This window comes from Spermophilus citellus (genome assembly GCF_964194105.1).
Source record: "Spermophilus citellus genome assembly, chromosome: 12".
In the NCBI taxonomy this organism is placed as follows: domain Eukaryota; kingdom Metazoa; phylum Chordata; class Mammalia; order Rodentia; family Sciuridae; genus Spermophilus; species Spermophilus citellus.
This window is the reverse complement of record NC_138198.1, coordinates 13,633,595-13,648,494: the sequence shown is the minus strand read 5'-3', so window position 1 is coordinate 13,648,494 and position 14,900 is coordinate 13,633,595. Positions and strand designations below refer to the sequence as shown.

Sequence of the window (14,900 nt, the reverse complement as noted above, 5' to 3'; positions counted from 1 at the left end):
ATACTCCTTTTTATTGTTACCTGTCATTTCTACATGGTTTGTTTAAACTTGTCTATCATATTCTTCACCCTCCATTATTTGATTGCTATGTAAATAGCAAATACTAGCTCATTTGTCCATGATGTAAATTCTTGAAAACAGTCTGTGAACTTGAACTTTCCTTGCCAATGTTACTGATTTTTTTGAGCTTGTCACCTGTGGAGTTCAACTTCATTTCATCTTCACATCAGCCTGTGCAGGAAGGTCCCCGCCCCGCCCCCCATTTCCCATTTTGTGCGATGAACCTGAGATTCGGGGAGGAAAGTAAATTTGTCCATTGTCACATAACTTGTGTGACCTAGGACTTTTAAAATTGGATTTTGTTTTTGGAAAGATGGTTTTTGTACCCAGACTCACAGATTTGAACTGCAGTGTCATTAATCTAATCACTCTTTTCTTTTCTTTTTAATAATAGGCTACTGAGTTCAACCAGTGGAAGAATGTCCTGTTTGTCCTGCAGTTTCTTCTTTCCTGTTTTTTGGGGTAAGAAACCATAGATAAGAAGAAGGAAACTTGGAAAATTCCTTTGCATGAGTAGTAAAATAAATTATTAGTAAATAATTCAAATAGTGCAAAAGAATAAACAGGAAACATCAGCTGTACCCCTTCTTTCCCTCTCTATCACTGCAGTTTTCCTCTTGACAAGTTGAATATCGTCTCTCCTGATCTGTCCAAGTCCCTTTGTCCAGGTTTATCTACGTTTCTCCAGAAAGTCCATTCTGCTCCCCATTTCCACAGGCTTTGCATTTGCAGATTCAATGAAAAGTGCATAGGAAATACTCGGAAAGAATTGAGTCTATACTGAGCCTGACCAACTTTTAATTTTTGTCATTATTTTCTAGGCAATTCAGTTTAATACGTATCTACATTGAGTTTGCATTGTCTTAGGCAAACTTAGACCTAGAGATATTTTAAAGTACAGAAGGATGGGCACAGGTTTTATGACAACGTTGCACCATTTTCCGTAAGGGACTTAGCACCTGCGGATATTGGTGTCCACGGGAGTCCTGGAACCAATACACTCCGGATATGAGGGATCCTACAGAAAAGGGGTTGACCTTGATCCAGGACAGTGAGAGCTCAGCCCAAGAGGTCAGAAGCAAGCACAAAACTGTTTTGACTTTGAAAGTGATGCTAATATCACATTCTACTCCAAAACATGACATTGCCTATTGATTTTTGAAAGTTCATCTGAAAAGAAAAGTCAGCTGACATCTCGAGTTCAGTGCCAGGTTTTGGTCTTTGTCACCATGACCTTAGTTGCCCAAGATTCATTCCTCACATAAATATATAGCAATGACAACCTTTTACCCTAGTGCTGTACTTGCAGTATTCAGGGAAGTTTCTGAGGAGAGATGTCCAGGCTGCAGGGTCGTTCAATAATTAGGGTTTTGTTATTGAAATATCTTTATCTGTTGAGAGCTCTTGTGCCCTTTTTGATCTTCTAAAAACTTGGACAATTCCTTTGCATGAGTAGTAAAATAAATTATTAGTAAATAATTCAAATAGTGCAAAAGAATAAACAGGAAACATCAGCTGTACCCCTTCTTTCCCTTTCTAGCACTGCAGTTTTCCTCTTGAGAGAAGTAAGCCAGGCTCCACTAGTACGCAGGAATCCAAGTCTTAACCCATATTGAAAGGGTCTTTCAATTACTGTCTCAGGGATTACTCATCAAAAGATTTTTTCCTATGGGAAAAAGATGAATATACTCCTTTTCGTTATGTGTAAATGGACTAAGACAATTCATGATTTCTTTGATCAGCATTTTAATTCTCAAACTTGACTGTAACTACCTCTAGTATAGTTGTATGAGAAGCGTTCATGTGTATCTTCCAATCATTAATTCTCTCTTTTTTTTAAAGAAAGAGTGAGAGAGGGAACACAACATCTTTGTTTTGTATGTGGTGCTGAGGATCGAACCCGGGCCACACGCATGCCAGGCGAGCGCGCTACCGCTTGAGCCACATCCCTAGCCCAATTAATTCTCTCTTTAACTGTGTCTAATTTAATGTTTATCCTGTTATTGAAATTTTTAAGTATCTTATATTCTATTTATACAAGTGCCACAGATTTTTTTCTAACTTATCTATTTATTCCTAACATTCTTTCACTAGTATTTGTGATTATACCTTTTATTTCTTGAGTGTTACACACATAGTTATTTTATATTCTGTGTTTGATGATTCCAATATCTGGAGTTCTGGGTTGGGTCTTCTCCTCCCCATTTTTTAATTAGTGCGTGATAGTTGTACATACTGATGGGATTTGTTCTTGCTTATCTGTTCATGTACACACAACACAATATTACTATATAACAATATAATTTGGCCAATATCACCTCCCAGCATTTCCCCTCCCTCACCACCTCCTGCCCCTTATTCTCTTTCCTCTTTGATTTCCATGAGGCCTACTCCCCATCTTTCTTTTTTTTTCCTCTCTATCTTCTGCATATGAGAGAAAACATGACCCTTAACCTTCTGAGTTTGACTTATAATGGTCTCTAGTCCTACCCATGTTCCTGCAAATGACATACTTTTGTTTTTCTTTATGGCTGAATAAAACTCCATTGTGTATACCACTCATCCACTGATGGGCACCTAAGTTGGATCCATAGTTTGACTATTGTGAATTGTGCTGCTTTGAACATGGTTATGCATGTCTCGCTATAGTATGCTGACTTTAATTCTTCAGGATAAATACTGAGGAGTGGTATAGCTGGCTCATATGGTAGATCCATGCCTAGACTTTTGAGTAACCTCCATACCAATTTCCATAGTGGTTGTACTAATTTATAGTATCACCAACTTCTTTATATACTCTCCAATATTTCTTATTATTTATAGTTTTGATGACTGCTATTTTGACTGGTATGAGATGAAATTTCAGTGCAGTTTTTAGATTTGTGTCTCCCTAATTGCTAATGATGTTGAACACTTTTTCATATATTTGTTGGCCATTTGTATTTCCTATTTTGATAGGTGACTATTAAATTTGCCCATTTATTTGATTTTTTTGGTGTAAATTTTCTTTATATATTCTAGATATTAATCTTCTGTCAGAAGAGTAGCTAGCAAAGATTTTCTCCCATTCTGTAGATTCTCTCTTCACATTTTTAATTGTTTTCTTTGCTGTGCAGAAGCTTTTTAATTTGATGCCATCCCATTTATTAACTTGGCATTATTTCCTGAGTTTTAGGGGTCCCATTGAGAAATTTGTTGCCTGTGCCTATATGTTGGAATGTTGATCCTATATTTTATTCTAGGAGTTGCATAGTTTCTGATATAAATTCTAGGTCTTTGATTCATTTTGAGCTGACTTTTCTGTAGGGTGAGAAATAATGGTCTAGTTTCATTCATCTCCATGGGGATAACCAGTTTTCCCAGTGCCATTTGTTAGAAAGGCTGTCTGTTCTCCAGTGTATGTTTTTGCCACCTTTGTCAAGGATCAGATGAATGTAGGTGTCTGGATTTATCTCTTAGCTTCTATTCTGCACCATTATTCTCTGTCTGTTTTTAGGCCAGTACCATGTAGTTTTTGTTACCGTAGCTCTGTAGTATAATTTCAAGTCAGGGATTGTGATGCCTCCAGCATTGCTTTTTTGGTTTAGAATGGCTTTGGCTATTTTGGGTCTTTTATTCTTCCAAATGAGATTTAGGACTATTTTTTTTCCTAGTTCTGTAAAGAATGTCATAGGTATTTTGATGAGGAATTGTATTGAATTTGCATATTGCCTGTGGTGATACGGCCATGTTAATAATATTAATTCTGCCTATCCACAAACATGGGAGGGCTTTCCATCTTCTTGTGTCTTCTTCAATTTATTTTTTTTTGTGTGTTTTATAGTTTTCATTGTAGAGGTCTTTCACCTCCTTGGTTAGATTTACTCCTAGGTTTTTTTTTTTTTTTGAGACTATTATAAATGGAATTGTTTTCCTGGTTTCTTTCTTTCTCAGCAGATTCATTGCTGGTGTTTAGGAAAGCTATTGATTTTTGTATGTTGATTTTGTAACCTGCTACTTTGCCAAAATTGTTTGTTATTTCTAGCAGTCTTTTGGTGTAGTTCTTTGGGTATTCTAAATATACTTTCCCTTTTAAAATCTCTTTTATTCCCTTGTCTTGCCTAACTGCTGGGGCTAGAATTTCTAGCACTATGTTAAGTAGGAGTGGTAACAGGGGACATCCTTGTCTTGACCTGATTTTGAGGAAATGCTATCAGTTTTCTCCCATTTACTAGGAGGTCTGCTGTGGGTCTTCTGTATGTCGTCTTTATGATGTTATGTAGGGTCCTTTTATCCCTAGTTTCTTCAGTGTTTTTATTATGAATGGGTTTCAAATTTTGTCAAAGGCCTTTTCTGCAACTATTGAGATTACTAAGTGATCCTTGTCCTGAATTCTGTTAATGTGATGAGTTATATTTATTGACGTGTGTATGTTAAACCATCCTTGCATCTATGGAATAAAACTAACCGAGCCGTGGCATATACTTTTAATATGTTGTTGAACTCAATTTGCTAACATATTATTAAGAATTTTTGCATCCAAGCCCCTCAGGGATACTGGTCTATAGTTTTTCTTTCCTTGATGTGACCTTGTCTGGTTTTGTGTGAGTGTGATACTGGCTTCACAGAATAAATTTCCAATATCTTCAGTTCTTAGGAAACTAAGTATGAGTTTTCGTCTTAGGTAACTGTCATTGTGGTTTGCTCTCCTGTGTTTGGTGACCTGCAATTGTGAGCATATTGCTTTATCTTAATCAGTCCTGTGTCCTGAAATTGGGAACTTTAGAAACTTTCCTACAGGGACAAGCTGATTTTGCTTCTTCTGGTAGCCAGGGGTTGCCTTGGACTTGTCTGAGTCCACCATGTTTGAGGGCCTGGCTCTGTGGCCCTCCCCACCTGGCTTTGGACCTGGTGTCAGGTCCCAGATGGAGCTGTTGCACCATGGTCCCCACCTTAAGGTCGCCATCTTGTTCCTACTGTCTGCTTCACAATGAGGTGACTCTTTCAAGACCAACAATGTCTTAATGAACGTGTCCTTTCCAGACATGGCTTTTCTGTACTGCGAAGGTCCTTAGGTACTCAGCCATTGCTGGAGGCATCAGTTGGATTAAATATTTGTAGATGTCTCTGTTGTTGATGGAGAACATTTAACCCAGAGAGGAAAACAAAAAAGCCACATTTGTGAGCCATCATTTGTCAAGCCATCTCCCTCTCTGTTTTTCCTCTTTTAAAACAAAACAAAACAAAACAAAACAAACAGACAAACCAAAAAAACCCGAGTCATACACATCAACTCAGCCCAGCTTCTTCCCCCGGCTGAGGATTCAGTCTTTCTCATTTCATCATAAACGTGATAAGAATCTGCTTTTGTTGTCTGCCTGGCCCTTTACCATCCAATCACAGCATGTTAATCAGCTTTTTGTTGCTGGGACCAAAATACCCAACGAGGACAACTTAGAGGAGGAGAAATGTACTTTGGTCTCAGAGGTTCAGTCCATGGGGGTGCATTGCTCAGGACCCAGGGTGAAGTAGAACATCATGGCGGAGGTGGTGGAGGAGGACCTCTGCTCAGTTCATGGCAGCAAGGAAGCTGGGTGGGGGGAAGCTGACCCCTCCAGGTCATGCCCCTGTGACCCACCTCCTCCAGCCACACCTCACCTGCCTACAGTGACCACTCAGTCCAGTCAGACTGGGGGGCTGATGAGGTTCCAGTTCTCACAATCCAATCATCTCACCTCTGAAAATCCTGCGTTAACTCGGGAGCTTTCAGGGACACCTCAGATCCAAACCCTAACACAGGGCATGAAGCAATCAAGAGGTAAACCCTCTGAAGTCAGCCACCTCAGTGGTAATGTGGTGGCAGCCCCTGCTATGAGCTGTCAATCAAGGGCTTGTCCCTCAGGGGCTAGACTCTGGGCCCGAGACCATGCGTTTCCTCCCCGTTTACTACAGGGCTTCTTAGAAAACAAGTAGACTCTGGTCAACTTATGATCAGTCGTCAATATCCATGAAATGTCACCAAGGTAAAGGTATTGTGAATAAGTCAGGGAACATGATAAAATCATCAACAATTTAGCTTCCTCCCAACCCTAAGGATAAAAACTAAGGAGAAGCCAGTTTTTGAAGTGGGTCTTAAGGGGACACTCAAATCCTGGTGCCATCCCACACTTAAGGACGTGAATTGTGGACTCAGATGACCTGAGTTTGAACTCTAGCTTTACCACTTATTATGAGCTGAGGGTTCTTGGGCAAGTTATATATAAACTCCCCGAGCCTCAGAGAACAATGAGCTAAAGTAACTGATTTATAGGAATGAAGTTATATGAATTGAGTGGTTTAATAGTATAGAGAACATGCTAAACACATAGAATATGTGCAATAAGAAATGCTGGGTTTTTTTTTTTTTGTACTGGGATTGAGCCCAGGGAGCTTAACTACTGAGACGCATCCCCAGCCCTTTATATATTTTATTTAGAGAGAGGGTCTTGCTGAGTTGCTTAGGGCCTCACTAAGTTGCTAAAGCTGGCTTTGAGCTTGCGATTCTCCTGCCTCAGCCTCCTGAGCTAGATCATCTGTTCTTGGAGGCAGCCTGTTGAGCCTGGTGTCCTCTGCAGCCAGGCAGATTTGGCTCTCCCTATATACAGCCCGTGGTTTCAAACGTTTTTCTTCTTTTATGTACACTTTACCTCTCGTGGTTACCTTTTAACTCTGGAAGTGCTGTGGAAGGAAGCTTTGATTCTGGCCTGGTGGATTTTTCAGAATCCTACTTCCTTGCAGATTCTCAAAGGACACCCCCGTGGGCTGAAGTATCTGCATTTCCAAAGCCCTGGAAGCCACTGCAAGCTTTGACCACATCCTTGTGTTTGGGGACTGGCCCTGGGCATAGGCAGTCCTTTCTTTCCTGATGGATGCTCATCGGGCATCTCAGGGTTAGTCACAGGCATGTCCAGTGCGGGACTCCCTGAGATCCGGGCTCAGTGTCTGGGTTCATCTCACTGCTTCCAAGTGTGCATGTCAAACTTGCCTTCCTCAATAACCAAACCTCTGTTCTCAGTTGAGAATATAATTAAGAAATTATTACACTCTTTAAAAAAGTATGCTAAGAATTGCTGAAATGGTAGAAGGATGGATGTTTGACTTCCTTTCGATTTGTGGTAGGGGACTCAGTATTAGGAAACAGCACTCTATGTGATCAGGCAGAGGACTCAGTATTAAGAAACAGCACTCTATGTGATCAGGCAGAGGACTCAGTATTAGGAAACAGAACTCTGTGCCACCAGGGGTTTGTAAGTATAGCATATGGAGTTACCTGGAGTGAAGCTACTTCAGGAAGGTGAACTGGATTATAGGAGGCAAGATGGTTTAGAGCTAAGGTAAAATACAGAACGGGATTTAGGTCGACAGACTAGATGTTTGAGAAACTAGCTCCGCAGGTCTTTTTAATCTTGCTGAGAAATTACAGCTTCCAGTTCCTTTCTTCCAGTGGCTGGCACTGTCCCCTGGGCCCCAAGAGGATTATCCTAATTGGTTTCTGCCCCAGAGGCAGGCCCTTTGATTCTATTGAAGCAGTAATGGATTCCTTAATTGAAACCCCAAAGTATCAAATTTTGCCTATTCACAGCCCCCCAAATGCCCTATTTCTGTATTTTCAACTCATTCTTCTGAAGAGGTAGGAACAGGAGAAAGTTGGATCCTGCTGGTTTCCTGGTCAGGGGGCTAACGGAACCCGTCCTGGGTGTGAATGTTTCCATCTCATGTCTGAGAAGATGTCAGTGGAAGATTTGAGCTTCAGAAAGATGCTTCATGTGTACCCCATGACCTTGTGCATCTGGCAGGTGACAAGGTCCTGAGCTGGATACAGCTCTTCCCAGAGGCGAGGAAGCCGGGATTACTTGAAATTCTTTGAAATCTAGAATTAAAACAGAAAATGTGCCTCGGTCCTGGGTGGAAAAAAACAGACTCACACTGAGCTCCTCCCACTGTCCCCTCACCACACAGGTCACGCCTGTGACCTCTTAGGGTGTGGGAGTAAGCCATCGATTCTGCAGTGGACGCCAGCCGGTGTCCCCTGATTGACTTCAGTTCTGACAAGTTGAAGACTCCGTCCCCAAGATCTCTCCCATTTCTGAACCGGTGGCAAGCCCAGGCCTTCCAACTGGCTAAAATTGGGGTTCTCACCACCCCCTCCTTGAGTTTGAGGAATTTGCTAGAATGTCTCCCAGAATTCAGGGAAACTCTGCCGACTGACCAGCTTATTTTAAAGGATGCAAATAAACAGCTGGACAGACTAGATGGACACACAGGGGAGGTCTGGAAGGGCCCCCAGTGCAGGAGCTCCCCCCATTGCTGTGCAGCTGGGGTGTGGCCAGGTGGGCGAGTCTGTTCTTGATCTCCTTCTGTGAGCCTCCATGAGCTCTGCTGGGCAGAAGCCCTGTGATTCCTGTCCTTTTGGATTCTTACCGTGACTTCAGTTGTGGACATCCGTAACCCTGTAGAAATGGGCCTGGGCAGAGGGCAGAATCCAGTGCTGATAGGGCAGCTAGGAAACCCAGCAAGGTGCAGGCTCCTCTTGGCCTCTGTGCAGCCCGCCTTCCTCCTGGACATGGGGCAGGGCCTTGGTGGCCATCTCCAGGACAGGAAAGTGTGGGGGAGATTAGAGTACATGGCCTGCCCTGAGAAGACAGAGTCTAGTGCCCATGGCCAACGCTGAGGAGGGAGCTCTGCACCCGAAACCTTGGATGAAAACATAGGTGTTTTATCCAAGGTTGGTAGGAGGCATATAGAAGTGATCTTCTATTATCTGAACATTTGCGTGGAATTTCTGTGTGTGCTGGTGCATGAAAGGTAACCAGTAACAGTAAGCGAGGTCATGTGAGTTGTTTGTGACTGGCGTGGTCGGGCCAGATTAACCTCGGGTAAATCAGTTATTTTTCAGGTCACTTTTGGGTTTCCACCTGGGCACCCTATTACTGGGGGCCCCATAAGCCACAACACTCAGCTGGCAGTTATTACCAGAAAAACTGTGCATAATAATGTGCCATTATATTTCAAAGGTACACAGATAATATTATGTTTTAAAGTGGAAAAAAATTAGAATTCAGCAGTGTTTTAAAATATCTTTGCATTTTGTTAATCTAAAAATCAACACTGCTGACATGGAGGTTGATGTTTTTGATGTTACAAGTGGTGTGGTTTCTTTTGTGTGGAGTTAACAGAGTCTCTTTTAGTTCGAAGCTTTGGTCTTATCCAACGTGCAGTGCAAGTACTTACTTGCATATAGAAATAGACGGTTTCTTTAAAAATAATTTCTACGTTCTACTTTGATCCTAGTGGTGTAGAGCCTCCCTCTCTGGGGACATCTAGTGGCCATGGTGTGAAATGCAGCCTGTCTGGCTGGAAGCCTTCTGTCACTAAGACAGCTGTCAGAGAGGGTTCCTCTAGCCACCCACACTCCTGGTACTGGGATCTTAGATCCCATCCACAGGTTCTGATTGCACGCCGAGTTGCTTTCATTGAGGTGCAGTTGGTCTCCTGTGTCGCATGATTGGAACTTTAGAATTGGGATTTTAAAGCCAAGATAAAAACAAGGGCATTCATGATTTTCCTTGGTTGAAGGCTGTGTTCAAGTTTCAGAAGGCTGCAGGAAGCAGCCGGCCTGTCCTCTCTGACTGGACATGTCTTATTTTTCTGGACTCTGAGTCCCTCCAGGGCTGATGCTGTGGATTAGCTTCTTCAAGGCCAAGGTGCATCTGCACTCGGTGACGCCACATTGACTTTTTAAATCTTTTCATTTTAGGCTTGCGTAGGATTATTGCAGTTCTCTAAACTAATGTTGAATTCATTGAATTGTAACAATTCTAAAACATAGGTTTTTCCGAATCTTCCAAGTTTATCGTCTAAATACACTGCTCGTAAAGTTAGTAATTTTTCTACAACGGTAAAGACATCAGCTTCCATTATTTGATTCGCGGTTTATTGACTCAAGCTTAACTGATTTACATCTACTAAACATTTTACTGTGAATTCGTTCCATTCACAACTTAGTGAACCCCCAACCATTTTAAACGTTTTAAACTGCATTTACAATTGTGATCTGCTGGGTTTTTCCTGACTACCCCAACCCCTGGGGCTGGCTGTCAGAGCTAATAGGTTTCTTTATGCACTTAGGCAGCTCTTTGAAATCTAATAAAGCAAACTTGGAAATGTGGCCAATCAGTTTTTCATTATTGTCCTGCTGGGGACAGAACCCAGGGACTGGGGTGTGCCGGGCAAGCTGTGCTCTTCCCAACGAGCTACATCCCCAGTCTGTCCGTCAGTTTTTAAAGCGAACATTCAAATTCTGTGTACAGGTTTACTCAGACTCTTATTCCTTTCAAATTAAAACTGCAAGTCTCATATCAGTTACACATTTCAAATTAAAACCACAGAGGTCTCGAACTTGCCCACTTGTTCTAATTACCTAATAACCATCGTACACATTCCTCTGAAGGTCACAGACTTCAGGTTTGTGGTTTACTCCTCCTGTAAACTTTGATGGGCTTTAGCTCTAATATTTTTCCCTCTACCATTCCTAGTAGAAAACACACTCAGGTCAAGCGGGGTTCCAGCGTTGAAGGTCTGTGACGCTGATTCTGTTGGTAACAAGCAGCAGGCTGAGCCCGGCACTTGAGACTGGCAGGAAGAACTTACCTGCCCCAGGTGCATCAGCTCTTTCTTGGAATCAAACTTACTTTGCTTTGTTAGTAGGGGACCCAAGCTCATACCTTTCACCTGGGGTTTATCTTTACAACCCCACGCATCTTATGCATTCCATGTACATTTCAAATTTCACTTGGCCAATTTTCTTTTTTGGGTACCGAGTATTGAACTCAGGGGCACTTGACCACTGAGCCACATCCCAGCCCTATTTTTTTTTTAAGAGACAGGGTCTCATTGAGTTGCTTAGTGCCTCAAAGTTGCTGAGGCTGGCTTTGAACTCACAGTTCTTCTGTCTCAGCCTCCCGAGCCAATGGGATTACAGGCATGTGCCACCACACCTGGCCACTCAGCCAGTTTCAATATTAATCTCTTCAACATTTAACCATGTGATGTGGGTGAGTGGAATTTTGCACCCCACTTAGGTCCTGGCTAATTTCCTTCAGTACCTGATAAGAATCAACTCACTTCTTTACCTCTGACTGGATTCGACCTTTTTATCCTGTGTATATATGTTTTCCTGTCTGGCACTTAGTCACAATTCTGCAGTCATTTTACTGACAAGTAAGTGCCAGTACTTACTGGCAGTGGTAAGTGCTTGAATTAACTTTGGTAAGAGGGTACAGGAATACCATGGCAGGTGGAATCTATTAATTCCAATTTTCTTTGCCTAAAGCCAGCACTCGATCAGCTGGTTTTCACTTCTAACACCCACATCCTCAATGTGGCTGCACACATGAGAATCACCTGCGGAACCTTTCTATCACCTCAAGCCAGTGGAATGGGAGCCTCTGCTGGGCATTGCGGTGTGTGTGCAAAGAGCAGCAGGTGATTCTGAATCCACTGGAGGGTCCACACCACTGGGGTAACGTAGCCGCTAAGTGAAAGATTCAGGTGGTTTTTAAAAATCTCCTTTCCATGTTGTGGAAAGACTATTGGAAAATGCGTGGAGAACATGAGAACAACCCCAGGTTAGGAGTGTGGCTGAGGCTCAGCTGGGCCATTTTCCTGGGATACGGATATCTTTGGTGGAGGTGTCTTAGGGCATGGGTTGTATGACCTTGGTACTTGTCCTTCCCTTCTCTGCCTGTGGCCCCCAGCACGCGCAGGCACAAGCTTAGCTGTTGCTTTCTTTGACTCAGGTTCCTCCTGATGTACTCCACGGTTCTGTGCAGCTATTACAACTCAGCCCTGACCACGGCGGTGGTTGGTGCCATCAAGGTGAGTGGAGGGGCCTTTCGGTGAACAGCTGTGGGGGGTGGGGTGGGGGTGGGGAGCGGGGCTAAGTCCAAACCATACATGGAAGCTGAGCTTGGTTTTGCTGCTGTCGAGGGCTAGTGAGAAGGGCTCCTTGTGCCATTTGCATCTGGGTCTGGGTGACCCCACCTCACTCCCTCTGATCCCCTAATGCATCCAACAGAGGGAGGACTTGCTAATTTAGAAAGGAAAACAAATTATTAATTGTAAGTTGGGGGTGAGTGGGGAGGGGGCGACTGGGGCAGTGAAGGAGAAGGTGGAGGAACAAATACAAACCCCTGTGATCACCTGTGAGCTACAGTGTAGTTTTCTGGAAGGACTGGCTACTAAGAAGGGGACCCTGGGAAGGACGATTTTCAGCCAGGTCTGTGCTCAGTTGTAGTTGTGGATCAGTGTGTGTGTGTGTGTGTGTGTGTGTGTGTGTGTGTGTGTATGTGCGCACGCATTTGAACACACACAGGAATGAACAGGGCTGGAGTTTCTGAATTCCCTTCTGCAGGTTCTTGGTTTTCTATTCACTCAACTTCCTGGAGTGAGGGGCAGTAGACCTGTCTGTCAGCTGCCCAAGGCCTCCTACATACAGTGGACAGAGTGCTGCTTGGAATTTATTAGATGCCTCTACTCTGTTCAATTTTAGGTTCAATATGACTAAAATTCATCACTCAAAAGATGGGATCTGGCAAGCTGATTACAATTCAACTCTTCAGACAGGGGCAGAGAATAATGCAGTTTTCTGTTATTATATCATATTTTACTTCCTTTCTTTTTTTGTATTTTTTTAGTTGTAGGTGGACACAATACCTTTATTTTATTTTATTTTATGTGGTGCTGAGAATCGAACCCAGTGCCTCACGTGTGCCAGGCAGGTGCTCTATTTCTTTATAAAACCACCTGTGATGCTTTTTAATTCACTTATTGGATATTCATGAAAAATTACTCTCTTCAAAACTCTATGAAAAGTAGACTGCCTAGCTTCAGATTTTTCCTGTTCTATGTATCCCCCCCACCCCATCCTTCACATGGAATGACAGATTCTCTCTCCTCTTGCAGAACGTGTCTGTCGCCTACATTGGAATGTTAGTTGGTGGAGACTACATTTTCTCCCTATTAAACTTTATAGGGTTAAATATTTGGTGAGTGATATTTTCAAATGAACTTATTTCAATAAAATCACATTTTTAAAGATTGACATGTAATAAGCAAAAGAGCCAAGAGAGATGTTACATTTTAAGCCAGCAAGTATTACAACATTACAGTTTCTAGACTAGTTTTACTTGAATCATTCAGTTTCTCTCTGGTTTTTCTCCTCCTCCTCCTCCTCCTCCTCCTCCTCCTCCTCCTCCTCCTCCTCCTCCTCCTCCTCCTTCTTCTTCTTCTCTCTCTCTCTCTCTCTCTCTCTCTCTCTCTCTCTCTCTCTCTCTCTCTCCCTCTCCCCCTCCCTCTCTCTCTCCCTCCCTCCCTCTCTCTCCCCTGCTGATCAGACCCAGAACCTCCTTCACGGCAGACAAATGCTCTAGCACTGAGCTATACCCCCCATCCCCAATTCCTCTATTTTTATGATGTAATCCCTTGTGTGGATTCACGGGGACATATGTCATAAAAATTCACCTGGCCAGGATCTGAATTTGATTCATGTATCTTCCTCAAAGAGACGTCCCCTAAGTTACCTGTCTTCCTCCTGCCCAGTGGCTTCATGAACTTTTGCCTTCAAAGTGTTATACTTCAAAAGATGCTGTGAGAATTTACTAACTGCCTTTTGAAAGGTATTTTTGGGCCAGGTACGGGGGCTGTTGGCTTAGGATAATGGAACATAGGGAAATTTAGTTTATTTATTAAAAAAAAAAAACATTTATTTTGTTTCTGATGTTCTCTGTCAGATCAGACCCCCGACCCCCCACTCCCTGCTACCAAAGATTTGTAAATAAGAGGAGAAATTCTCATCAAGGAATCCACAAACTCAAGGAAGCCCCCCCTCGCTCCCCAGATCTGAGAAAAGTCCTCCAAATTAAGATCACTCTGTTTATAAGAGTGTCAGCGACCGCTGGTGCAGCACCATGGAATTCCCGGCTTTCAGTATTCACTGTTTTATACTCCTCCAGCATGGCAGGTGGCCTGAGGTACTCCTTCTTGACACTCAGCGGCCAGTTGAAACCTAAACAGCCGGTGGATGAAGAAAGCACCCCCCTGGATTTGAAGCCTTAGAGTCTGGGGCAGGATGCAGACTGGGGGCAGGGGGAGGGCATTCCTAGCAGGGCAGCGAGACCAGAAGTTTCCTGCGGGGGACGTCCACTCGTGGTCAAAGAGCACCCACAGGAACATCTGTAAAATGCAAAGACGGCTACCTCAACGCACTGCGCCTTGAGCCCTGGGGCTCTGCACAGAACCTGAGCCGCTGGCAGCGGGGCTCTTCAGACCGGCCAGTGAGACTTGTGCAGGGACACAGCGCTCCCCTTCCCTGCCCTGGGCTCTTGGAGGGCGGGGGGGCAACACTCAGTGGTGACTTTCCTGACCAGCACCTTTGCCTTAATTTCAAGGGTCAGTGAGACCTTTTTTTTCCCTCTTAGTTTAAGCAAATCTACTTTAATAAAACTACCCAGTGAACTGCCAGGAAAATCGTTAGCTTTGATTGAAGCTATGCTGGGGTCCTTTCCATCTTATCAAAATAAAATAAAAAGCCATTTCTATGTATGTGTCCTGCTGTGATGTTATTGTAGACAGAAAACGGTCGCTTTCTCACCACGTAGAAGACTCTATCTTGAAAGGGACAATGGGGGCCTCCTTTTAGGATGCACATTTGGGAAAATGACAGAGTAACTCAGTGGAGAAACAGCCTCAGGGTCTGACCCGTCAGTATGGAAGTGCTTTTCTGCCTGCTTCTTCACATCCCCCTCCAGGTTTGTTCAAGGGAC

The 14,900-nt window shown here is 43.3% G+C and overlaps 1 pseudogene across 1 annotated transcript in view; it reads left to right on the top strand.

Moving 5' to 3' along the window:
• Nucleotides 1-14,669, top strand: part of LOC308631827 (nucleotide sugar transporter SLC35D2-like) — a 49,874-nt pseudogene extending 35,205 nt beyond the window's left edge. Inside the window, exons 9-12 of the transcript XR_014024311.1 lie at nucleotides 455-522; nucleotides 11,877-11,955; nucleotides 13,042-13,124; nucleotides 14,091-14,669. The product of XR_014024311.1 is annotated as a nucleotide sugar transporter SLC35D2-like (transcript). The remainder of the gene's footprint in view (nucleotides 1-454; nucleotides 523-11,876; nucleotides 11,956-13,041; nucleotides 13,125-14,090) is intronic.
• The last annotated feature ends 231 nt before the right edge of the window (nucleotides 14,670-14,900 follow it).